At 40.1% G+C, this 26580-nt stretch overlaps 1 non-coding gene across 1 annotated transcript; it reads right to left on the bottom strand.

Moving 5' to 3' along the window:
- Window positions 1–5533: 5533 nt before the first annotated feature.
- Window positions 5534–5608, bottom strand: Trnas-cga. The gene has a single exon. It is a non-coding gene; the product is annotated as a tRNA-Ser (tRNA).
- Between the last annotated feature and the right edge of the window lie 20972 nt (window positions 5609–26580).

Consider the following 26580-nt stretch of genomic DNA (forward strand, 5'->3'; position numbering starts at 1 on the left):
GACAGTTGATGTTTGCTGTAAGCTCACATTTTAAACTTGACAAATAATGTATCAGATCTGTTGGCTTATTTCATTGTTGGAATATTCACACTTGAACAACTTCCGATATTGTTGCTAGATGTGTAATTAATATGAGCTGTTGGCAGCTTGGAAGGAAATACATGGCTTTTGTTCAAACATTTTTGCAATTTTTTCTGTATACTTTTCTAGTCCTGATAAGCTGCCAACAAATAATAATCGTATTTAATTCAAGGTTATCACATATTTTAGCGATATGTGTGTGGTGCTGACATGGAGGGACATTGTGCATCATAAAAGAATTACTTTTCAGCATATTTAGTTATTATGTATTGCTTACTGCTCATTTAATGCTCATGGCTTCTGTCAGCAGTTCAATTCGTTGTATTCTATTTTGAGGACTAGTCATGTCGATTTTTTACTAGTTTTCAGTGTGTGCCTCGGTCACTGACTAGTTGCGATAACATAAATTGCTCAGTCTCGATACGTAATAGAATGGAGATAGAGGAAAATAATATATGATAGTAGTATCGGCTTCTCTGAGTAACTGAATGGGAAAGAGGACTGTTGAATTTACAATAAGGCATACGCAAGAATAATGCGGAATAGTTTATCTCTAACTTTATTTCATAAATAAGAAGAAAAAGAATAATATTTAGTGATATGTAGGATATTGACTGTATATTCCATATTTTATGGTTTCTTGATAATGAGTCCTCTTTCAAATAAGAAACTGAAGGAACTTTCTCAGTATTCGTTTATCGTCATCGTATTTTCTCACATATCATCTCATATTTGAATGTAGACCACCAAAAGGCTCTCTCAGAATGTGCAATGTCTGTTCAGTACTGTTACTTTGCATTTGGCGGTTGTGTCTTCTGTGGTCAGATTTTGAGACAGCATTTTAAGAGACTTGTCGGCTAGTATTAAAGTACTGATCATAGGATGTCAAACTTGTGTTGTGTCCAGTTTATCTCTTCTGTACGGTAATGATAGGCAGAGCAGGGTTTAATCTTCAACCCGATTGTCTTTATTCTGTGAAAACTTTACAACAAACTGCAATTTACATATGAAAGTAGTTGGTTTAAATTTCCCTTCAGTACTCTTTAGGATAGTTACAGTTCATCAGATATTGTGCTATAAAATAAGGCATCTGCAGGTATGACATCAGTAAAACATTTCATCAGCAAAAACAACTCCTAAGTATGTAAACCATAGACTTTTTTGTGTATAAAAAAAAAAAAAGAAAAAAAACCTCCTGGCAGTCAATCTTTAAGTTTTTTTTAGACATGTGGAATATGAGATAAAGATCAGAACAAATCTTCCGTAGCTACTTGCATTCAAACTCTACCATATGGCAGATGAAATTAATTACCACCTCACAAAACTGCCATTTTTAAATGTAACTCCATGCAATAGTTGCAGCAGTACCCAAATATGTAACAGAGTTGTGGTCTAATTGATTTTTTGGAAGTGAATGTGAATCGTGGTGTTTCTTGCATGGTAGGCCAGTCACAATTTTCATACCTAAATAGTTCTAAATTAACTTTCAACCCTGCGTTTCAAGTTTCACTGTATCTGTTTTCACATTTCATTAGAGTCTGTGCTTGTAGCAGTTACTGGTGTGTTCGAAACAGAAGGCAAATGAAATTTTGTTCCTTGCTTTAGCAGTTAGAACAGAAGATTCTGGAATGAATATATAAGTTTTATTTTTATTCTTTTGATGAGTGGAAGCAGCACTCATGATAGTAGATGTGAAATCTGATTGTGCACAATCAAGTTCCCCTTTCACATAAAGGAAACGCCAAATCACTAATTAGCTCTTACTGAAATGATAGCCAGTTTGGTCTGTTTGAACAGATATGTTTAATCTTGTTGGGTGTAGAAAATTGTAAGGCAAAGTAAAGAAATGTGTGTGTGTGAAGCACTTGGACTTCATATGAGAAGATGACATCAGGCCTGTAGTATGCTTTTGTTAATGTCAGTGTTTTGCAGGTGGTGTGTGTGTGTGTGTGTGTGTGTGTGTGTGTGTGTGTGTGTGTGTGTGAGTGAGAGAGAGCGAGAGAGAGAGAGAGAGAGAGAGAGAGAGAGAGAGAGAGAGAGAGAGAATATAACATTATTTTCCATTAATTATTAATATCACCAAGTGTTTTTGGGACCATGTTTTTTATTATTGCAATAACTATTAATCCTAGTACTAGTAGCTGCAGCATTATGAATGAATGAATGAACGAATGAATGAGTGAATGGAGTGAGTTTAATAAACTGTAGGAAATACTCAGTGTTTAATACCTGGAAATCTATTTTGTAAACAGAACTGTCTAAACTTCTGTTATGTGTATGCAGTTATATGTATGCAGTCATTTGTTAAAACTGAAATAGAAACAAAAAAATATATTTTCATACCTAGTCATAAATACAGTTTAAAAACAGAGAGATTGAATTTATAAGCACAATTTTTATCAATACAAAATAGAAAAAGGACTATATTAATTGTTTGTATAATGTTTCATATTTTAATACTTTGTGTAAAATCTGTGAATTCTGTTGTGTTGTGCAATATATCAGAATGCATCCTGATTGGACACATTAGCTTTACAGTTGCTTTAATAGGTATTTAATGTTGTGACGTTTACAGGCATATTTGCTCTGCTTATATGCTTTAATTTTTTTTTTAAATCTCAGTATCTCATATTAATGTAATCTAGAATTTCAAGAAAGTGATAATTACGTAGAAAGTGCAAGCAATATTTTCACTGTGAGAGAAATACTTTTACACCCCCTTGTTGTAGTAAATGGGGGATGGTGTATGCAAACATTTGGCTGTTTGCAGCTTCTAGAAAACTATAGTGTTGCAGTATGCCAGTTCTGTGATAATCCTAACCATTGCAGATATGTAACACTGTACAGTACCTGTATATTGTATTGTATTATTCCCACATAATTTTTTTGCCTTAGTGGTGTGTCTGGTGGCATTACGATGTATAAACATTGAACAGTGGCACTTCACACAAAAGTTACCCTAAATTTTTCTCTTATTACATATATCTGCATTCCACAACTCCTTGTTATTGGACTCTTCGACATATCTGTGCTTCATTTCTAGATATTTTTTGTATAAAAAAAAGGAAAAGTAAGGCTCTTCAGGAATAACATGGAAAACAATGTTTCATCAGAATGCATCCTGAGGTCAAACTGAATTTGTCCAAAAAAAAAGAAAAAATTATGAAGAAATCGACAAAAGAATAAATAATTAAGTATATGATACAGATAACTCTAGCTGCTATTTACATACCTGTAGCTTGTGTTTTTGTTATTACAGTATCAGCAGTTTCTTCTTATAATCATTTAGAACCTTACATCCTATATTATATTCACTGTGGCGAGTTGGGCTTTACAGGCCTACAAATAGCTAAAATCTTCGCATACTTAGTGTTTTATATTTATATTTAAATTGTGTTAACACAATTCATTTACTGTGTGACAACATATGTATCAAAAATTATCTGTTTTATGTTTGTTGAAAAGTATTAAATAGTTTTGTTTATGACCACAATTTCAGTTGGAATATTATTTCATGTTTTTTAGTGCAGCTGTGACTAGGCAGAGTGACAAAACTGTCTATGGAAAGAAAACCATACCCGTAACTTAATTGGTAACTGAAATAACTGCCAAGCTACAAGTCAGTTTTTATGCATTATTGCGTATAAAAATGGAACTGTCAACCTGACTGTAAACAGTTAATTATATATTCTCAAAAGACAAGATCAAACAATGGAAAATTCAGGATGGAATAACAATACATATTAGGATAGATAGCTACTCACTACATAGAGAAGGCGTGGAGCAATGCAGAAGTACGTTTAAAAGTAGACTGTTGGATATTATTAAGTTGTTGTACTAAGTCGAATAGCATTTAAAATGAGCTAAATATTTAGAAGGCCTTATTAGGACATATTGAGGGTAAGGAAGAAATTGCTAGTCAATGATTGGAGCAAGGACGCTTACCTACTAGATTTACTTGAGCAGTATATCCAATGTGGATAAGTTTGTTTTGGTGCTAGGAAGTGTTGGATACACATGTAGATTTTATTAATGTGTTCCGAAAGATTAAATAAGTTATTACGACCATGATATACACTGAAGCACCAAAGAAACTGAATAGGCATGTGTATTCAAATACATAGATAAGTAACCAGGCAAAATACAGAACTGCAGTCGGCAACACCTAAATAAGACATCATGTGTCTGGTGCAGTTGTTAGATTGGGTACTACTGTTGCAATGACAGGTTATCAAGATTTAAGTGAGTTTGAACGTGATGTTATAGTCAGTGTGTGAGCGATGGGACACAGCATCTCTGAGGTAGCAATAAAGTGGGGATTTTCCCATACGACCATTTCACAAGTGTACCATGAAATCAGGAATCCAGTAAAACCTCAAGTCTCCGACATTGCTGTGGCCGGAAAAAGATCCTGCAAGAATGGGACCAACGAAGACTGAAAAGAATCGCTCAATGTGACAGAAGTGCAACACATCCACAAATTGCTGCAGATTTCAGTGCTGGGCCATCAAGTGTCAGCGTGTGAACCATTCAATAAGATATCATCGATATGGGCTTTCAGAGCCGAAGGCCCACTCGTGTACCCTTGATGACTGCATGACACAAAACTTTACGCCTTGTCTGGGCCTGTCAACACCGACAATGGACTGTTGGTAACTGGAAATTTTTAGAAAACCTTTCAAATAATTTTTTGCTTGGGATGGAATTAAACATATATTGATTTTGAGGTATTATCCTAGGATAAGGGGTTATTGTGGAAGTAGACATTCAAGTTTGGTGGAATTTCTGCTCGAGTTGGAGGTAGTTTTGAATGACATTTGACAGCCGTATTCACTATTAAAAAAAGTGGGCAATCAGAACAAGTATTAAAGTTGGTAAACTGGCCCACTGAAAATCGAAGAGATGTGGATGAGAAAGGAAGAAGAATTTAAAAAAGTATAAGGCCAGAAGGGAACGGCAGAAAGAAGAAATGAGAACACTGTGTGCCTTTAGAGCAGTGGTTTTAAAAATGCAGTCTGATTCGGTTATTCTTGCAGCCTGCGGTTCTCAGCCGTATTTTCCAAGTGCGTCTGGAAAGTTCAGTGAATGATCTCAGAAAATAAATAAAACAAGAGTTATAAACAAAACAGCTTTACTGGCCTTTGAAGCAATCACCATCAGCCACAAACCCTTCTGATAATGGCTGTAAAGCTGTTGAAAGCTGTCAGCAAATGCTTCTCGTGGAATCATTCGAAGCACCGTGGTCACGCTCAACGTCTGCGAAGCATAAGCCTTTCTGGACCCAATAGAAGGCGGGCAAAGGAAGAGAGGTCTACTTGTCACAAATCTGGAGATAAAGACGGTGTTGTAGAACAATCACAATTCCACAAGAAGTGTTTGCTGACAGTTTGTAACAGCTTTACAGCCAGAACTATGTTGTATAAAATGAAACTTCCTGGCAGATTAAAACTGTGTGCCCGACCGAGACTCGAACTCGGGACCTTTGCCTTTCGCGGGCAAGTGCTCTACCAACTGAGCTACCGAAGCAAGACTCACGCCCGGTCCTCACAGCTTTACTTCTGCCAGTATCTCGTCTCCGATCTTCCAAACTTTACAGAAGCTCTCCTGCAAACCTTGCAGAACTAACACTCCTGAAAGAAAGGATACTGCGGAGACATGGCTTAGCCACAGCCTGGGGGATGTTTCCAGAATGAGACTTTCATTCTGCAGCGGAGTGTGCGCTGATATGAAACTTCCTGGCAGATATAAAATGGTTATTACTTTGAGGCCAGTAAAGGTATTTTGTCTGTAACTTTTTGTTTCCTTTATTTCCCGAGATCACTCACTGAACTTCTGATGCACCTTGTATAATAATATTCATCTATAGCTGGGTTCACGAATGAGGCAGTAGAGTTTAGGCTTATTCTACACACCTGCGTCTCACATTCTGTGACAGCTAATGAGCAGTAGTGTTCCGAGTGCTCTGCCGTGATTTTCGTAACAAATATGAACATTAAACATGATGGTAGCAAGTTATTTAGTGAATTTTTATTCATTTGTTGCCAGTTGTCATAGCTAATAGTGGTGTTAAGCGACAAATTTTACGTAAGCAAGTGAGAGACACGATTTCCAGAATACACGGTTTCTTTGAGCGCAATGCCTCAAGAATCATGAAAGAAGGTCATATACATGGAAGAACCGTGGAGACACTAGAAGGTATCAGATAGATTATATAATGGTAAGACAGAGATTTAGGAACCAGGTTTTAAATTGTAAGACATTTCCAGAGGCAGATCTATTGGTTATGAACTGTATATTAAAACTGAAGAAACTGCAAAAAGGTGGGACTTTAAGGAGATGGGACCTTGATAAACTGACTAAACCAGAGCTTCTGGAGAGTTTCGGGGAGAGCATAAGGGAAAAATTGACAGGAATGGGGGAAATAAATACAGTAGAAGAATGGGTAGCTCTGAGGGATGAAGTAGCGAAGGCAGCAGATGATCAAGTAGGTAAAAAGACGAGGGCTAGTAGAAATCCTTGGGTAACAGAAGAAATTTTGAATTTAATTGATGAAAGGAGAAAATATAAAAATGCAGTAAATGAAGCAGGCAAAAAGTAATACAAACGTCTCAAAAATGAGATCGACAGGAAGTGCAAAACTGCTAAGCAGGGATGGCTAGAGGACAAATGTAAGGATGTAGAGGCTTATCTCACTAGGGGTAAGATAGATACTGCCTACAGGAAAATTAGAGAGACCTTTGGAGAAAAGAGAACCACTTGTATGAATATCAAGAGCTCAGATGGGAACCCAGTTTTAAGCAAAGAAGGGAAAGCAGAAAGGTGGAAGGAGTATATAGAGGGTCTATACAAGGGCGATGTACTTGAGGACAATATTATGGAAATGGAAGAGGATGTAGATGAAGATGAAATGGGAGATATGATACTGCATGAAGAGTTTGACAGAGCACTGAAAGACCTGAGTCGAAACAAGGCCCCGGGAGTAGACAACATTCCATTAGAACTACTGACGGCCTCGGGAGAGCCAGTCCTGACAAAACTCTACCATCTGGTGAGCAAGATATATGAGACAGCCGAAATACCCTCAGACTTCAAGAAGAATATAATAATTCCAATCCCAAAGAAAGCAGGTGTTGACAGATGTGAAAATTACCGAACTATCAATTTAATAAGTCACAGCTGCAAAATAATAACGCGAATTCTTTACAGACGAATGGAAAAACTGGTAGAAGTCGACCTTGGGGAAGATCAGTGTCGATTCCGTAGAAATGTTGGAACACGTGGGGCAATACTGACCTTACGCCTTATCTTAGAAGAAAGATTAAGGAAAGGCAAACCTATGTTTCTAGCATTTGTAGACTTAGAGAAAGCTTTTGACAATGTTGACTGGAATACTCTCTTTCAGATTCTGAAGCTGGCAGGGGTAAAATACAGGGAGCGAAAGGCTATTTACAATTTGTACAAAACCCAGATGGCAGTTATAAGAATTGAGAGGCATGAAAGGGAAGCAGTGGTTGGGAAGGGAGTGAGATAGGGTTATACCCTATCCCCGATGTTATTCAGTCTGTATATTGAGCAAGCAGTAGAGGAAACAAAAGAAAAATTCAGAGTAGGTATTAAAACCCATGGAGAAGAAATAAAAACTTTTGAGGTTCGCCGATGACATTGTAATTCTGTCAGAGACAGGAAAGGACGTGGAAGAGCAGTTGAATGGAATGGACAGTGTCTTGAAAGGAGGATATAAGATGAACATCAGCAAAAGCAAAACAAGGATCATGGAATGTAGTCGAATTAATTCGGCTGTACCTGAGGGAATTAGATTAGGAAACGAGACACTTAAAGTAGTAAAGGAGTTTTGCTATTTAGGGAGTAAAGTAACTGATGATGGTTGAAGTAGAGAGGATATAAAATGTAGACTGGCAATGGCAAGGAAATCGTTTCTGAAGAAGAGAAATTTGTTAACATCGAGTATAGATTTAAGTGTCAGGATGTCGTTTATGAAAGTATTTGTATGGAGTGTAGCCATGTATGGAAGTGAAACATGGACGATAAATAGTTTGGACAAGAAGAGAATAGAAGCTTTTGAAATGTGGTGCTACAGAAGAATGCTGAAGATTAGATGGGTAGATCACATAACTAATGAGGAGGTACCGAATAGAATAGGGGAGAAGAGGAGTTTGTGGCACAACTTGACAAGAAGAAGGGACCGGTTGGTAGGGCATGTTCTGAGGCATCAAGGGATCACAAATGTAGCATTGGAGGGCAGCGTGGAGGGTAAAAGTCGTAGTGGGAGACCAAGAGATGAATACACTAAGCGGATTCAGAAGGATGTAGGTTGCAGTAAGTACTGGGAGATGAAGCAGCTTTCACAGGATAGAGTAGCATGGAGAGCTGCATCAAACCAGTCGCAGGACTGAAGAACACAACAACAACAACATTCTAAAAAGAAAGTGCATATTTTATATTGTTGATAATGATGCGATAAGAGGGTTACACTATTTTGTATTGGGTGGGTCGTAATAGTTTTATTGGACAGTGATTTACAAATTTTTGCTTTGTGATGCTGTTATCACTGTATAACTGTTAGTACATTTCTGACAGTTATATATGTATCATATACCTTCAGTTCATGTGTACAACTCAATGCATCTGATATGTGTCTTTATTTGTAACCTGTGGATAGTTTTGTGAAGCGCCATGGCAGTGCTGTTACTATACTGTGTGATTTCATATCATTTGTTTCACAGGTATCTGAGGACAGTTTGTCCTGAAATACTCAATATTAAAATCATTCATTCACCAGCTGATGATTGAGAATGTGAGCAGCCATATTCCGATTATACGATACGGTCATGAGTTTCCTCTTAGACTTTTATCACATCTACAGTTAACTAAGTATTTAGCGGTTATGTAATTTTTGATGTCATAGATTTCCACAGTGAGGAACCAGAGTCACTTTCCAGGTCCTGTGGAGTGATGCTGGTGATGTCCATTCTGTAGGACTGACAAACTCAAATATCTCGAATCAAGTAGCCCCCACTCCCTCCTACAGGGAGGAATACTGGGGTGAGGGGTAGGAAGGGTTTCTATCTTTGTGGTCTATCGTCTTCCATTCTTTGACTGTGGTCAACTCAGTTATTATTTTCCTTTTCTTTTTATTTCTTTACTCAAGAGACTAATTATATGTAAATCCAAGTTTATATATGCAGTGGTGTCACCTTTCTCTTTTCTGTACTGTTTGAAACTGTTTTAAAGCTCCTTGGCAATGCAACTTGGTAAGCTCCCCCGAGGTAAACTTCCTGTGGCCATAGGATGTGCAAGGACATGAGGTCTGTCTGGCCAGTTGTAAGGACTTTCTTGCCACTGCAGCCGAGTCGTGTATGGTTACTTGTGACCCCACTGTTCGAAGCATTTCGATTATTGAAATCGCATTCTGTGATGAACCGTTACTTTTATTGTGGATTTGTGTTGAGGACGCCTAAACAACCACAGGAGCTGGAGTGTCGTGCTCTTGTGAGCAATAGTTTCAAGAGTTATTAGCATTTTAACTGATGTCTGGTTAAAATTGAGTTCAACTGCAGATTAAAGCTATGACCACAAAATTTGGTATGGGTGTTTAATTATACAGGGTATCCCAAAAAGAATGACCCGATTTTAACTTGTAATTATAATATTGAAACAAATGTCACTAGGTAACTGAAACAGCTCTAGATGTAATCGGCACGGTCTAGAGTTTCAGAAAAAAATCCACTAGATGTCGCTATGAGTGCTAACCTGGAGCGTGCAGCCAGTCTCGCGCAATATTGCGTCCGCGCAACGGAAGGCATATTGTGTTATTGAATTTAGTCATACTCAGTCAGTGATCACAGTTCAGCAGCAATTTCATATCCAATTTCGTGCTAAACTACCATCACCAAAGAACATTCAACGGTGGTATAAAGAGTTTGAAGAAACAGGGTGCCTCTGTAAAGGCAAAAGTCCTGGCCGGCCACACCTTCCTGAACAAACAGTGGAACGAATCCGACGAGCATTTGAGTGGAGCCCCTGCAAGTCTACGCGTCATGCTAGCTGTTACTGCGCATGACAGTGTGGCGTGTGTTACGGCGTTGTTTAGCCCTCAAACCATACTGGTTACAACTGATACAAGCTCTTCGAGATACTGACAAAGTGAAGCGAGTGGACTTTAGCAATGCTATTCTGGAGGACATGGAAGATGACACTTTTATGTCACGGTTGATATTCAGCGATGAGGCAACTTTCCGTATTAGCGGTAAGGTTCGCTGTCATAATGTGCATATATGGGGGCTCGAAAATCTCATGAAACAATTGAACACGAACGTGATCCACCAAAAGTGGATGTTTTTTTGTGCTGTTTTGCAAAGCAAGGTTTATGGACCCTACTTTTTTGAGGAAGAAACCATAACAGGACAATCATATCTTGCAATGCTACGGAACTGGTTATTCCCACAACCTGACTGACAATTTCGTCTATCAGCAAGATGGAGCACCACCACACTGGCACAACAATGTGCGCAGTTTCCTCAATGCCAATGTGCCTCAACATTGGATAGAGTGTACAGGACCGAGAGACCAGGCTTTACACTCTTGGCCTCCGAGGTCCCCTGACTTAACACCATGTGATTTCTTCCTGTGGGGATATGTTAAACAATGTGTTTAAGTTCCTCCCTTGCCTCGTGACATTGATGAACTAAAAACCAGTATATCAGCTGCTGTAGCTTCAGTGACAGAAGACACCTTACGCTCAGTTTGGGATGAATTCGGCTATCGGCTAGATGTCGTTCGTGCAACGAATGGAGGACATATTGAACATTTATTATGGATTTTTATAAACTCCTGTCTTTTCTGAGTAATTTAGTATGCAGTTTGTTGGTGTTAATACCTTCTTCCTAATAATTCTATTTAAAATCGGGTCATTCTTTTTGGGACACCCTGTACATTATATTTATTGGATTAGTGCCGTAATGTAATTGGAGTAGTAGTTGATTGCTGTAGATTACCTTGTATAAATTTTGATGGGGTCAAAATTATTAATGGGATTGCATAAGTCCGTGCAAATAGTGAAGCTGTGCCACATTTTAGGTCCTACAGACTAATAACTCTGGGCGTACACGATAGGTTATAGCTGGTACCAGAGTGAGACTCAGGGTTCCATCTTGAAGGTGTTAATTGTGTAAACTATTCTGATATGTATAAACTTTTGTGAGCGTGCTGGATTTTGAAGATTCTACTATTACAGCAATTGACATATTTCTGTGTGGCACACAGAACTTTTTCATAAGCCTTCTGTTCTGTTCTGTAAAAACGTCTTGTGGCAGCACTAGCGTCTTTCTCACAGTTACACGCACTAGTGTTTTTGGCTGAGCAAACATTTTATTAACTTCTATTACTTTTCATTCATCAACTGATGGGATGTTATGATTTTGATACATCTATATCTACATCTGCGTACATACTCCACAATCCACTATACTGTGCATGGCAAAGGGTATCCTGTAACACTAGTAGTTATTTCCTTTCCTGTTCCACTCGCAATTAGAGCAACTGTCTATATGCCTCCATATGAGCCCTAATTACTCTTAACTCATCTTCGTGGTCCTTAAGCGGAATATATGTTGGCAGCAGTAGAATCATTCTACAACCACCTTCAAATGTCTGTTCTCTAAATTTTCCCGAAAAGAACATTGCCTCCAGGGATTCCCATTTGAGTGCCTGAAACACTTTCGTAACACTTGCATGTTTGAACCTACCAATGACAACTCTAGCAGCCCACCTTTGAATTCTTTCAATGTCTTCCTTTAATCCGACGTAGTGCAGATCCCAAACACTTGAGCAGTAAGCAAGAAGAGGTCGCAGTAACATCCAATATGCAGTCTCCTCTACAGATGAACCACACTTTCCAAAACTTCTCCCAATAAACAGAAGTCAACCATTTGTTTTCCATACCACAGTTCTCACTTGCTCATTCCATTTCATATCATTTTGCAATGTGTGTTGTTGTTGTTTGAGTCATCAGTCTTTTGACTGGTTGGATGCAGCCCGCCATGAATTTGTCTCCTTGCCAATCTCTTCATCTCAGAGTAGCACATGCATCCTACATCCCCAACTATTTACTGGATGTATTCCAGTCTCTTGTCTTCCTTTACAATTTTTGCCTTCTACAGCTCCCTCTAGTACAATGGATGTCATTCCATTGATGTCTTAACTGATGTCCTGTCATCCTGTCCCTTCGCCTTGTCAGTATTTTCCACATATTCCTTTCCTCTTTGATTCTGCACAGAACCTCCTCATTCCTTACCTTATCAGCTCACTTAATTTTCACCGTTCATCTGTAACACCATATCTCAATGCTTCGATTCTCTTCTGTTCCAGTTTTCCCACAGTCCATGTTTCACTACCATACAATGCTGTGCTACAAACGTACATTCTCAGAAATTTCTTCCTCAAATTAAGGCCTATGTTTGATATGAGTAGACTTCTCCTGACCAGGAATGCCCTTTTTGGCAGTGCTACTCTGCTTTTGATGTTCTTGCTCTGTCTGTCACTGGTTATTTTGCTGCCTAGGTGGCAGAACACTGTAACGTCTTCTACTTCCTGACCATCAATCCTGATGGTAAGTTTCTTGCTGTTCTCATTTCTGCTACTTCTCATTATTTTCATCTTTCTTCGATTTACTCTCAATCCGTATTCTGTACTTATTAGACTGTTCATCCATTCAGCAGGTCCTGTAATTCTTCTTCACTTTCACTCAGGATAGCAATTTCATCTGTGAATCATGTCATTGATGTCCTTTCACCTTGAATTTTAATTCCACTCCTGACCCTTTCTTATTTTCATCATTGGTTCTTCGATGTGCAGATTGAACAGTAGGGATGAAAGACCACATCCCTGTCTTACACTCTTTTTAATCTGAGCACCTCATTCTTGGTCGTCCACTCTTATTATCCCCTCGTGGCTGTCATATATATTGTATATTACCCATCTCTCCCTATAGCACACCCATATTTTTCTCAGAATTTTGAACATCTTGCACTATTTTAGATTGTCGAACATTTTTTCCAGGTCAACAAATTGTATGAACGTGTCTCGATTTTTCTTTAGTCTTGCTTTCATTATCAACCATAATGTCCGAATTGCCTCTCTCATGCGTTTACCTTTCCTGAAGCCAAACTGATCGTCGTCTAACACATCCTCAATTTTCTTTTCCATTCTTCTGTATATTTTTCGTGTCAGCAACTTGATGCATGAGCTGATTGTGGGATAATTTTCACACTTATCTGCTCTAGCAGTCCTCGAATTCTGTGGGTGGTATGTCGCCAGATTCATTCATTCTACACACCGTGAATAGTCATCTTGTTGCCACTTCCCTCACTGATTTTAGAAATTCTGATGGAATGTTATCTATTCCTTCTGCCTTATTTGATCTTAAGTCCTCCAAAGCTCTTTGAAATTCTGAGTCTATTACTGGATACCCTGTGTCTTCTGAATCGACTCCTGTGTCATCTTCTGTCACATCAGACAAATCTTCCCCTCAGAGAGGCCTTCAGTGTACTCTTTTCACCTATCCGCACTCTCCTCTGCATTTAACAGTGGAATTTCAGTTGCACTTGTAATGTTACCACCCTTGCTTTTAATGTCACTGGATGCCATTTTCAGTTTCCTATATGCTGAGTCAATCCTTCCCACAGTCATTTCTTTTTCAATTTCTTCACATTTTTCACACAGCCATTTCATCTTAGCTTCTCTGCACCTCCTATTTATTTCATTCCTCTGCGACTTCTGTTTCTGTATTGCTACATTTCCCTGAACATTTTTGTACTTCCTTCTTTCATCGATTAACTGAATTATTTCTTCTGTTACCCATAGTTTCATCGCAGTTACCTTCTTTGTACTTATGTTTGTCTTTCCAACTTTTGTGATTGCCTTTTTTTAGAGTTGTTCATTCCTCTTCAGCTGTACTGCCTACAGAGCTATTCTGAAAGTCTTAGAGAACTTCAAGCACATCTCATCATTCTAAGTACTTCCATATCCCACTTATTTGCATAGTGATTCTTCCTGACTAATCTCTTAAACTTTAGTCTGCTCTTCATCGCTACCATATTGTGATCCGAGTCTACATCGGCTCCTTGGTACACCTTACAATCCAGTATCTGATTTCAGCATCTCTGTCTGACCATGATGTAATCTGACTGAAACCTTCCCTTATGACCCAGCCTTTTTCAATTATACCTTCACCTCTCATGATTCTTGAACAGAGTATTCACTATTCTTAGCTGAAATTTATTACAGAACTCAATAAGTCTTTTTCTCTCTCATTCCTTGTCCCAACGTGTATTCGCCTGCAACCTTTTCTTCTAGACCTTCCCCTCAACTGCATTCCAGTCCCTCAAGACTATTAGATTTTCATCTCCCTTTACGTACTGTATTACCCTTCCAATATCCTCATATACTTTCTCTATCTCCTTATCTTTAGCCTGCGATGTCAGCATGTATACCAGAACTATTGTTGTCGATTCTGATGAGAATAGCCCTATCACTGAACTGTTCACAGTAACATACTCTTTGCCCTGCCTTCCTATTCATAGCAAATCCTACTCCCATTATACAATTTTCTGCTGCCGTTGATATTACTCTGTACTCATCTAACCAGAAATCCTTGTCTTCTTTTCATTTCACTTCATTGACCCTTACTATATCTAGATTGAGCCTTTGTGTTTCCCTTTTCAGATTTTCTAGCTTCCCTACCATGTTCAAGCTTCTGACATCCCATGCCCTGACTCGCAGAATGTTATCCTTTGTTGATTATTCAGTCTTTTTCTCATGGTCACCTCCCTTTTCGCAGTCCTCTCCTGGAGATCCGAATGGGGACTAGTCCGAAATCTTTTGCCAACGGAGAGCTCATCATGACACTTTCTCAATTACAGTCCACGTGTCCTGTGGAGACACATTATTTGTCTTTAATGAAGTGGTTTCCATTGCATTCTGCACCCTCATGCCATTGATCGTTGCCAATTCTTCCGCCTTTAGGGGCAGTTTCCTGCCACTAGGACAAGAGTGTACCCTGAACCTCCATCAGCTCTTCCGCTGTCTTTGCCGAGGCCATTGGCGGAATGAGAATGACTTTTTATGCCAGAAGTCTTTGGCTGCCAATGCCAATTATTAATCAAAATTTAAGTGGTAGCAGTTTTCAAACCCGAACCAAGGACGTTTTGATCACTAATAAAAGACGTTACCCCAAAACCATGTGTATTTAAACAATGTGACTGTGTCAAGCAGAACACTACTAATGCTGTATCCAAACATTACAGGTTTTTTTTCCATTCATCCTCAGTAACTTAGCTATTTTTACATTCAGAGCCAGCTGTAGTTCAGCACACAAACTAAAAATTTTGTCTAAGTCATTGCGTGTCCTCTTCACTCAACCTCGACTCTTTCCTGTACACTACAGCACAATCGGCAAACAACTGCAGATTGCTGCCCACCCTGTCCAACAGATCATTTATGTGTATAGAAAATAAGAGCAGTACTATTTTGCTATCCTGGGCCGCTCCTTGACGATACCATTGTCTGTGATGAACACTCAGTATTGAGGAAACCATACTGGGTTCTCATACTTAAGGAGGCTTCAAGCAACTCACATATGTGGGATCTTTTCCATATGCTCGTACCTTCTTTAACAGTTTGTAGAGTGGCACCGTGTCAAATGCATTCTAGAAATCTTAACATAGGGAATCTGCCTGCTGCTCTTCATCCATAGTACACAGCATATTGTGAGTAAAAGGGCAGGCTGAGTTTCACATGAGCGATGCTTTCTAAAGCTGCGTTGATTTGTGGAAAGAAGGTTCTCAATGTCAAAGAAAATTTATTATATTCAAACTGAGAATATGTTTAAGGGTTCTGCAGCAAACCAACATTAGGGATATTGGTCTGTAATTTTGCAGGTCTGTTCTTTTACCCTTCGTATATACAGGAGTCACCTGTATATTTTTCCAGTTGCTTGGGGCTTTGTGCTGACTGAGAAAACCACAGTGAATGCAAGCTAAGTAAGGGGCCATTGCCATAGAGTACTTCGCGAGACTGCCTGTCTGTAACCCATTGCAATGAATCCATTTATGTCCCAGTCTGTAATCGGTATGTTAATACTTCCTCAAACTAGTATTGCACGATCTGAGTACTTATGTGTTACTGACTGTAGGCTTTCTTTGAATAACTCTAGAACTGTCACAGTGGATTCAGATGGCCAGTAAAAACATCCACCAATTAACTTGGTTTCACTTAGACTTGTTATATGCAACCATATAACTTCACTGTCACAATCAACCTCGGCCTCTATCAAGACAATACTTCTGTCAGCTGCAGGGAACACTCCCCATCCTACGGCATCTAATCTGTCATTCTGAAATAAGTTTAATGATTTTCTAAATATCTCAGAGCTTTCCACTTTGGGTTTCAGCCTGCCCTTGGTCCCAAGAATAATTTGAGTGCAAGAACCTTCCTGGAAGGAAGTAAATTCGGGAACCTCGTTACGAATACTTACTGATACAATTTTGACGATCAAATTACCTTTACTCTGAACACTGTCTGACTGCCCTTCTTTTATCGACTGGCAAGTGTTTATCAGCGTACCTCAGACCGCCACCTAGCCTAAAAAAACACCACGTGCCCTCCACAAGTACTCTGCTGTCCGAATAATTGCTTCCTTTTAGTGCATCTAACCTTTCAAGGGGAGTCCTACAGATTCCCACCCGATACTGCAGGTCTAGAAATCTGTAGCCACGACTGTTACAGAGTCAATAAAGTCTTCGGTCGTAACCCTCCACTCGGCTCCAAACTGAAGGACCTCGATGAACTCTGGGAACAATGCTGCAAATTACGAGCCTCGCGCGCACACCACGTGCTAGGCCAGCAGCCTTCACCACCTCCGCCAGTCACCTGTGTCAACTGAGCATGTCCTCAGAACCCATGTGACAGGCGTTTTTGGTGCCAGCATGAACCCCAACTTGCAGACAATTGCACCCCACACGCTCGATAGCTGCAGGCGAGGCAGTCTCCACATCTCGGATTAGGCCTCCTGGCAGACATACTGAGTCTACAACGGCTTTCATTCCAGCCCCGAACACTATTTTCCCAAGGTGTTCCATAGTGCAGCTAGTGCTGGAGCTCCCGATACCTGGCAAGCCCCTGCCCACGTGTAGCTGCTCGGACCCTGCTGAAGGAAACACCACCCACTCACTCACAGGGCACTGTCACAACTGGTATCAGTAATTTACTGTGCATTAATGTATTAGAGAGCACTGGAGTGGGACGACAAACGTACCTGTGTGCAGACCCGTGCACTTGTCAGAGGGCTTCGCCACCAGCTGCCACCGGCACTGGCCCACGCCGCCGCTCACAAGCAGCAAGTGCAGGAGCCAGTGCGTCTGGCCCAGCCACAGCAGCTGACGTCAGGTGCTCCGTCCGCAGCTGCCGACGATGATGCTGCTGTTCTGCCTACCTCTTCGGCTCGCCCTGGTAATCTTACTCTCTGATCCTGCAACAGACAGAGTTGAACATAAATGATTACAGGTGTGGTGACAGTTACCTCATTTTCTTTGCACTGAACAATAACTCCGCAAAGACCTCACTCGGTGCACGTACACGCGGTACTGTCACGTCCTGAACGTGAGTGGCACTCGCGATTGGGTGACAGGTTTCAACAAAGAGGCAGATTGTCAGCTGCCATAATGAGTAGTTGTCTTTACCTGAGTATTTTCTTAAAACTTGCCTTTTTGCAAAATGTAAGACTCAGAATAAGTGCTGAAATGACACACTACGATTGCTTTACAACTGCTGATCTCATTCACAAAGTGGTATCAACTCTTGATGTACTCGGTCTAAGAAGTTCCTCGCTGAACAACCAGTATTCCATGAGATGGGCTGCAACTACCGTAGAAATTCTGTGTAACCTTCTCTGGTCAGTGCCTTTGTCTGGTCTGTAGTGCTATAGCGAGAACAAATGCAGTTAATAGAACATAGTACTTTGTAGAGAGACATTAGATACAATGAAGTACAGATTTAGTGTAACAATGAACACATTGACTGGACACCAGTAATACACGTTACAGAACAGGCCGAACACTCGTCTGGGGCCACGTAAATAATACTGTTTCTTTGCCAGCTGACAAGAGTACGCCATGGGACCTTTATAAGGAGTCACTGAAAGGAAGGCCAGGTGGGTGGCGAGAACCGAGGACACATTGTAGTGCTGTTTCCCAACTGTGGAGTTCTGAGAAACTGGTGACTGGCAGAAGAATCTAGATGGTGTCTCTGGTGAAACAGGCACCGAGGTCACGGCTGTCGTGTCGTACAGCACGCTCTGCGACAGGATATTGTGTGTCACCTGCATACACCCTCTGCCTACACCTGTTCGTCCTGATCCTTTTGTGTGGGCGCTTCCTTGCCACCATTTGGTGAGTTGATCAATTAAATTACATGAACAAGTTATTTGATATTGCTAGGAAAGCTGCAATAAAAGAGATTATACAGAATAAGACACACTATTTCCTCAAAAGCAAAGAAAATATGTCTTTTCTTTTAGTATGTCAGGAGCTGGTCTGAAGACAGCAGCTAACAAAACCGACATGGGGAAGCGAGAGGAAAAATGCAGAAAAAGGGGAGCTCGGTAAGAAGAAATGAATTTATCCACAAAAGGAGTCACAATCATCCTTTCTTTCACTATGTCATCATCATGTTTGTCATCTACTGAAACTGATGACAAAGACGAATACGGACCATCCAAATCATTAAGTACATCTTCGACATCACCACCTGCAGATGTTCCCTCCGTACCACCAAATGTACACGTAAACATATTCTAGTCACCTAAAGTTGTTATCATTTTGGATAGAGTCAATCTTCCACATGACGAAGCAGTATTTGTAACTGAAGCCATTGTATAATGTTTCCGATTTAACTGTGTCTAAAACTTCAGTCAGGAGGCCGAGACCAAATTGCTGTCCTCCTTACTGGAAACAGACAAGAAAAGCTTGTGAATCTCAGGCTCAGGCATGCAGAAATTTAATTAAAGAGTGGAATTGGTGTCAAACATTACCAAGGACTTGTGTTCGATACTACAGCTAGTAACACTGGGCATCAAAAAGTACATGTACAAAGATCCGAGAAACTTTCGGTACAGAGTCAGTGCAGATTGTTTGCCATCACCATGTTCTGGAAATCATATTATCAGATGTATTTTCCAACATCACTGAAAGGGTAGTTGCCACTCAACCATACAGCAGAGATGCTGAGTCATGGATAAGCACGACAAAATTATTGTCTAACAGAGCTTTCGGTTAAAAACTAAACACTAAACACACACACCACACACACACACACACACACACACACACACACACACACACAGTCTCTGGTTGCCAAGGGCAGCTGCAAGCAACAGTGCATGATAGGAGATGCACACTCGATGCCGGGGTTAAGGAAGATGCTTGGGAGGGGAAGGGGGGGCATAGCTGGGTTGGGGTAAGGCACGGTAAAGCACTGCTGGTGGGAGCATACAGAGACAAGGGGGGAAGAGAGTAGGGCAGCTAGGTGCAACCGGGAGATCAGACGGAGTGCAGGGTAGGCCGGGACGAGTGGGGAGGGGGTAGGCAGGGGGGGCAGCAACCTCATATCTCTGCTATATGGTGAGTAGCAACTACCCTTTTCATAATACTGTCATTATTCCATCCCAGATTTTCCATTATCAGATCTATTTTCCTGTATTTTTGCTACATCTACAAGTCCAGAAACAACGTTTCAAACATTTTCAACAAAAATGGTCTTCAGTTAATCACTCTAATTATCCCACAGCACTGGATGTACTGTTTGCGGATATAGTAATGAAAAAATTGCTGAACGAAATGCTGGATTACTTACCACATCCTCTACAAGTTCAACAACCAAGAGATGATTATAAAGAATTCTTAGAATTATCCTTATTGTTCCTTGGCGGTGCAAGTCATTTCGATCTCCTGCTCCCGTGCATCACGCTCACTGTACCGCAAAATGCTTTTGTGCACTGAAATTATTTCTCTTCCAATATCAGTTTAAATTAACACAATAAGAAATCCAGAATACAACTGACTTGGGAGTGGAATGAAGCACATATTAGTATCTGAAGTCCTTAAAATAGTATTAGACTTACTTCTCTCCTCGAGAATTACCGCGACAAAACTGTAGCTAGTAACGCGTATAAGGCTCTTTGCAGGAACCTTTGGTTTCTCTCTGAGCACTTGGTTGCCCTAGCTTTCTTTTATGATGGAGTAAAAACAGAGAAAGGAAAACATGGTGAAAAACTTGCAATGCCCACAAATATTTGGTACTTCTTATTGATACAAGATAATGAATCAGTTGAAAGAGTTGGAAGACCTGAAATTACAGAATATTGTGAAAGAAAGAAGAATGAAATCAGCATCTTTTCTACAATTATCTCCTACAGAAAGCTACATCATCTGGTATTCAAAGAGCTTCTTCACCACTGCTCTCAGATGGAAGTAGTAAATGACACAGCAGAACGCACTATTGGCCTGATCCGAAACTACAATGGAACGCTGGTGAAGGATGACGAGCAGAAACTGTTTCTTCTTCAAATTATTTCCAAACACAGAAAAGACCTCTACCTCTTCAGAAGTTGCTCTCATGTCACAATTTGCACATTCATCAAGAGAGAGATTTTTTTCCTCGTATTACAAAACTTTTGTGCCCTTGAGCGATCTCTGAAAGAAGATTTTTTTTTATAAAATTTTGTGTTATCTCACTTCTATACATAAATGCACAATATAAGCCTAGTGGAATATGAAATTTGAAACCTCGGTATTTTTTGACCACTCAACTGACTGTATTCGTCGGTTGTGGACTGCAGACTGAAATTGAAGAAATTGCATGAAGGTAGAAATTTAAAGATGTGAGACTGGGATAAATTACAAGAATCAAGTGTTCTTGTTAGTTAATGCAACAACTGACTGAAATAGGTCAAAAGAATACAACAGAAGATGGACAGGTAGTTTTGAAGGACTAAATAGTGAACACAGCAGAAGGCAAAACAGACAAAAAGGCAAAACCCATTAAAAATCCATGGGTATGTGATACTAAATTTAACTGATTAGAGGAGGAAGTGTGAGAAAGCAGCAAATGAAGCAGGCTAATGTTAATACAGTCCAAAAAATGAGATGGATAGGAAGTCCAAAAGGCTAGAGGACAAGTGGAAGCTGTAGGCAAAAATAAATTCCACCTATTCAAAAATTAAGAGAGATATCTGAGAAAAGAAGAGCAGCTGCATAAATACCAAGAACTCAGATGGCAAGCCAGTATCAAGCAGCGATGGAAAAAGCTGAAAGGTGGAAGTAATATGCAGAATGTGTACATGGAGGGAATATTACAGAAACTGAAAATAAATAAATGAAGATGAGGTGGGAGACATGATACTGTGAGAAGAATTCGGCAGAGCACTGAAAGAGTTAAGTAGAAAGAATGCCCTCACAACAGACGACATTCTCTCAGAATTATCGAGGTCATAAGGAGAGCCAGCCACGACAAAGTTATTGCACCTGGTGCACACAACAATAGGGTGCAAAAGTGACATCGGACTTCAAGGGGAATTTAATAATTCCTATTCCAAAGAAGGTAGGTGGTCAGTCTAGTGGTTATTAACAAACAATAGATACAAAAAGGAATGATCAGAAAGTACTGATACAAATTAGTCTCAGAATAATGGAAGAATCGCTAGAAGCCATCCTCGAGGAATGTTAGTTTGGGTTGCGATGAAACATAAGAATGTGCCAAATAATACTGACCAGACGACTTATGTTGAAAGGTAAACTGAAAATAGGTGATACCACATTTACAGTATCTGTAGATTTTGGGGAGATTTGATGATGCAGCTTGGAATACACTCTTTAAAAATTCCCAAAGAAACGGGTAAAATACAGGGAACTGAAAGTTATCTTCAAGTTGTATATAAAAAAAAAACTGTGATTATAGCAGAGTAAGGACACAGAAAGGGTCAAGAAGGGAGTGAGACTCACTCCAATATTCAATCTGTACATTAAACGAGCAGTAATGAAACACAAGGAGAAAATGGGGAAGGGTATAAAAGTTTAGGAAGAAGTGGCAAAAAATGAAGTTCGCTTACAATACGTTAATTCTGTCAGAGTTGGCAAACGACTTTGAAGACCAGTTGATCAAAATGGATAGCATCTTAAAGGAAGGTTAAAAATGAATAATATGGAAAGATAAACATGGGACTGGATTAGGAAATTAGGCACTAAAAGTAGTCGCAGATTTTTGCTATTTAGGCAGTGAAAGAACTGACAATGGTGAAAATAGAGAGAGTATAAAATGAAGACTAGCAACAGCAAGGAGAGCATTTTTGGGAAAAATTGTTGACATCAAATGTTAAGTTTAAATTAAGGAAGTCTTATCCAAAGGTATTTGTCTGGAGTGTACATGCACTGCGAACAGTTCAGACTAGTAAAGAATAGAAGCTTTCAAAACGTAGTGCTGCAGAATTATGTTGACAATTGGGTAGGACAAATAATTAATGAGGAAATACTGAAGTGGACTGGAGAGAAAGTAAATTTACAGCACAACTCACGTAATACGAGGGATCAGTTGACAGGACACGTATGGAGGCATCGGGGACTCGTTGCCTCGGTAAAGGGGGGCAGTGTGCGGGGTTAAACTTTTAGACGGAGAAGCAGGCTCGAATATGGCTGTCAGCAGCTCTAAGCAGATACAGGTTGCACTTTTTATATGGAAACTGTGAGGCACACAGTAGGATTGATGCAGAGAGCTGCACTGAACTGGGCTTTGGATGGAAGACAGAAACGACGTCGACAAAGCTGACGATACTGAAGCAAGATGTTCGGGCAACTTCCACTGTGACATTTCTGTTTCATCTGCTCTGCATTTGTTATCGTGTGCTCTTACAGTGATGAACTGCCTGTCATATTACTTGTCAATAAAATGACCTTGCCTTGAGGGTGTGTCATTTTTCCAGCAGTGTATACTGTTCACTGGATAAACCAGTTTCAACATTTACATATTTCTCAGAAGCCCTGCAAAAGAAGAAACTACACGCAACAACAAATTTGTTAACATTTCATTAACAAACTAAATAAACAGTTATTTATTTGGATAGAGAAAATATCTACTCACCGGGTGGCGGCAGAGCAAACACGTAAAAGGCTGTTGTGATTGGCAAGCTTTTGGAGCCAGTGGCTCCTTCTTCAGGCAGAAGGGTTGAAGGGGAAGGAAGAAGGGTGAAGCAAAAGGACTGGAGAGGTCTAGAAAAAGAGGTAGAGTTTGGTAAAGTAGCCCAGAATTGCGGGTCAGGGGAGACTTATTGTACAGATAAGAAGGAAAGCCTTTCCTTCTCATCCCATATGGTAAATCGCCCAGGACCCGCAGTTCTGGATGGACTTTCCTTTTCATCCCATACAGTAAGTCTTCCTGACCTGAGGTTCTGGGTGAATTTCCCAAAATCTACCCATTTTCCTAGACCTCTCCAGCCCTTTTCCTTCACCCTTCAACCCTTCTGCCTGAAGGAGCCACTGGCTCCAGAAGCTTGCCAATCACAACAGCTTTTTTTGTGTGTGTTCTACTGCTGCTTGGCGAGTAGCTTTTTTATCTATCCAATTAAAGACTTTCATCAATAATTGGTTGTTATCATTGTTATAAATAAACAATTAACTAAACTACTTAAATTAAAAGTGGTACCATATAGCTTCTTGACTGATGGTATTATAAGTATGCACTGAGAGTCAACTTATCCCCAGGTAGCCTACTAGAGGACCAAACAATACTACCCCATGCAAGTCTTTCCACAGCTTGCTTAACTGTAGAAGCTAATAACATACGATTCGGACCTCCGTAACAGCTACTCGTGTTGCTTCACAACTGAAGTTTCACGTTGTGAACTACTCATTTTTAATTTAAGTGGAAGCAGAATGTTTCAGCTGACTTCCTCCATTGCTCAAGATTCTTCTCAATTTCCTCGACATTATCAGACACAATGACTGCATCATTTGTATGCAAAAGGTTCCACAATGTTTGTTTCTCTAACTCTGCAGTTACATAATTCATTATAATGTAGAACAATAAAGATCTCAGTGTGCCTCTGTGATGGAAAACAGCTTAACATCAAAGTTCTGCAATTTTTAACCAAATGACTTTGTAAATTACTTTCTGTACACACAGTACAAGCTCACATCCCTCTCCACCATACTGCCCAACAGAATTCTCTAAGAGCTCACTCACTGTCTCAGTAAATTTCACGCCCACTCAAAATGTAGCATTTTTAATCTGACCACCTCCATTATCGTAACCATTGATTTGTGAGTGCATTGTGTGTGTAAATCTTGTGTCACCTTTTACCTTTGGTGCAAAAAATGGGGAGAGAAAGGAGGTTGTCGAGAGTGATCAGAAAGAGCAAACAGCCCCATTTGGGACATATACTGCATAGCAAATGCCTATAACAAAGAAAAGGGAAAGTGGAAGGAATGAGACAAAGAGGTAGGAGGAGATTTGAAATGATGGAGGACATCTGTACAAGCAGATGAAGAAAAGTGCTCAGGACAGGACACAGACTCCAATTGAAACCTGACAAGACAGGTACACTACACAGGACAAACCAGAACTCGACAAACTTTCAGAGGTCCTTCAGGGTTTCCTTCTGAGCACTTTGGCATAAGATATCCACCGTCTCCAGCAGGTCGTTACCGAGTTATTGAATTTCATTTGGTTTCTCGGCAGATTAGCTTAGTATCTGTATTGCACTGAAAATACCAGCACAATACTGCAAGCATCGAAGATGTACTCTGTACTTTTTGTTTGGAAATGAACGACATACTTGCCCTGTTTACTCTCTCGTTTGCAGTTCGCACTCAGTGCTGCTCACAAGGTTTCTCTTTCTGGTACTGTTAGTCACTTGTAAAAAGTGAGACACGCAGCAGTACGAATACATTGCTGACTAAGAGTGTACTGATGTGCAACTCCTGTACTGTTTTACTCTATGCAAATGAGAAGAACTGTGACACTACTCTGAGCCAGCTCTGCAGGGACTGCAGCTGTGTCGCTGTTTCTTCTGAGAGGTGCTGCATTTATCTGCATTTTTTATGTCGTAGATTTTGGCGTGTGCATATTATACACTTTTTCATTGGTGTGTGGGTCTTTTCGTGGAACTGAATGTAATACGAGTTACAAACCAAATAAATTTTACTTTCACTGTTACTCTGTAATGAGCTGCTGGAAACTGTGAGTCCATGCTACCAAAATAATGTGACAGAACCCATGAACAGCCTCCACAAATTTGTCAGAGTTCTAGTACATCCTGTACGATTTCTGAAACAGTGAACATTGTGAGGCAATCACTTTCACTTTACATCAAATATACTTAGACCCCTAAAACTTTGCCCTCGGCATACGTGTTTCAGGTTGGCACATAACAGCTTATCGAGTTAAGAATGAGAAGTGCGAGCTAATGGAGATGTGGTGCAAACCGATTCTGGCACAGTAATCGAGTCAAAGCCCCCGCATTGCCGGCTTAGCTTTGTGTGTACGTAAAACCGATGGGTGTCGTGTTTAGTATCTAGCAAATACTTGTGTTGTACTGTGCTTTAGAAAATTCTGTTATGTGGAAAATGCCGCAGAAAAGAGTTCGATTGCCGAGTTATAATGCTTTGCATCAACGTGTGCTGCTAGACAGTCATGCACTCGAGTTACAATGGATGAAACTTTTTCTTTTTAATATTTGTAGCTTTTCACTCACTATTTTGAAGTGATAGTGGCGAAGTTCCAACTCCCCATTCTCACTGTTGGAAGAATCCTCACTGAACGTCTTTGTCACTGTCATCAGTGAGACACAAAGTTCGCTCTTCATAGTCACACTGGTACCTTCCGTTCTCTGTGCTGCTCGAATAACTTTTTCGCAGAGCTTGACCCTTATCCTCAGTGAGGCTGCACCCACAGTTGCAAGTGCTTCACGCAACAGCCTTTCCAGCTCTCTTATCGTGAAGGAATCTGTGTTATTCCTTATGTACGCCTTCACACCACTCTGTACCAACTCGATGAGGTCGAAATGGCATGATATGATGGCACCCTTATTACAGTATGGTGCTGCTCCATGGCAATTTTCTCTACTATGTATTCAGGCATGGTAGGCTTATTTTCTTTAACACTCAAATATAACAGAAGATTCGTCATGCTGACATCTGCAGCAATATTTTTCCCCTGCAAGCACTGCACCGTAACTTATTTGCAGTAATTTGTTGTTGGGGCTTTGTTCAGTGTCACTGAAGTGGAGCCCTGTCCATTACAATTGTTGTAGGGACAAAAAACTGTGTTAAAATGTTCCTGAACCGCTCAGTGTATTGTGAGTTGTCTGTGCCTATACGGTAATCACATGTGTTTTTGGACTAAAAAACAAACTGCTTCAGACATAAAACCATTGGA

This window comes from Schistocerca piceifrons, chromosome 9 (assembly GCF_021461385.2).
Source record: "Schistocerca piceifrons isolate TAMUIC-IGC-003096 chromosome 9, iqSchPice1.1, whole genome shotgun sequence".
NCBI lineage: Eukaryota > Metazoa > Arthropoda > Insecta > Orthoptera > Acrididae > Schistocerca > Schistocerca piceifrons.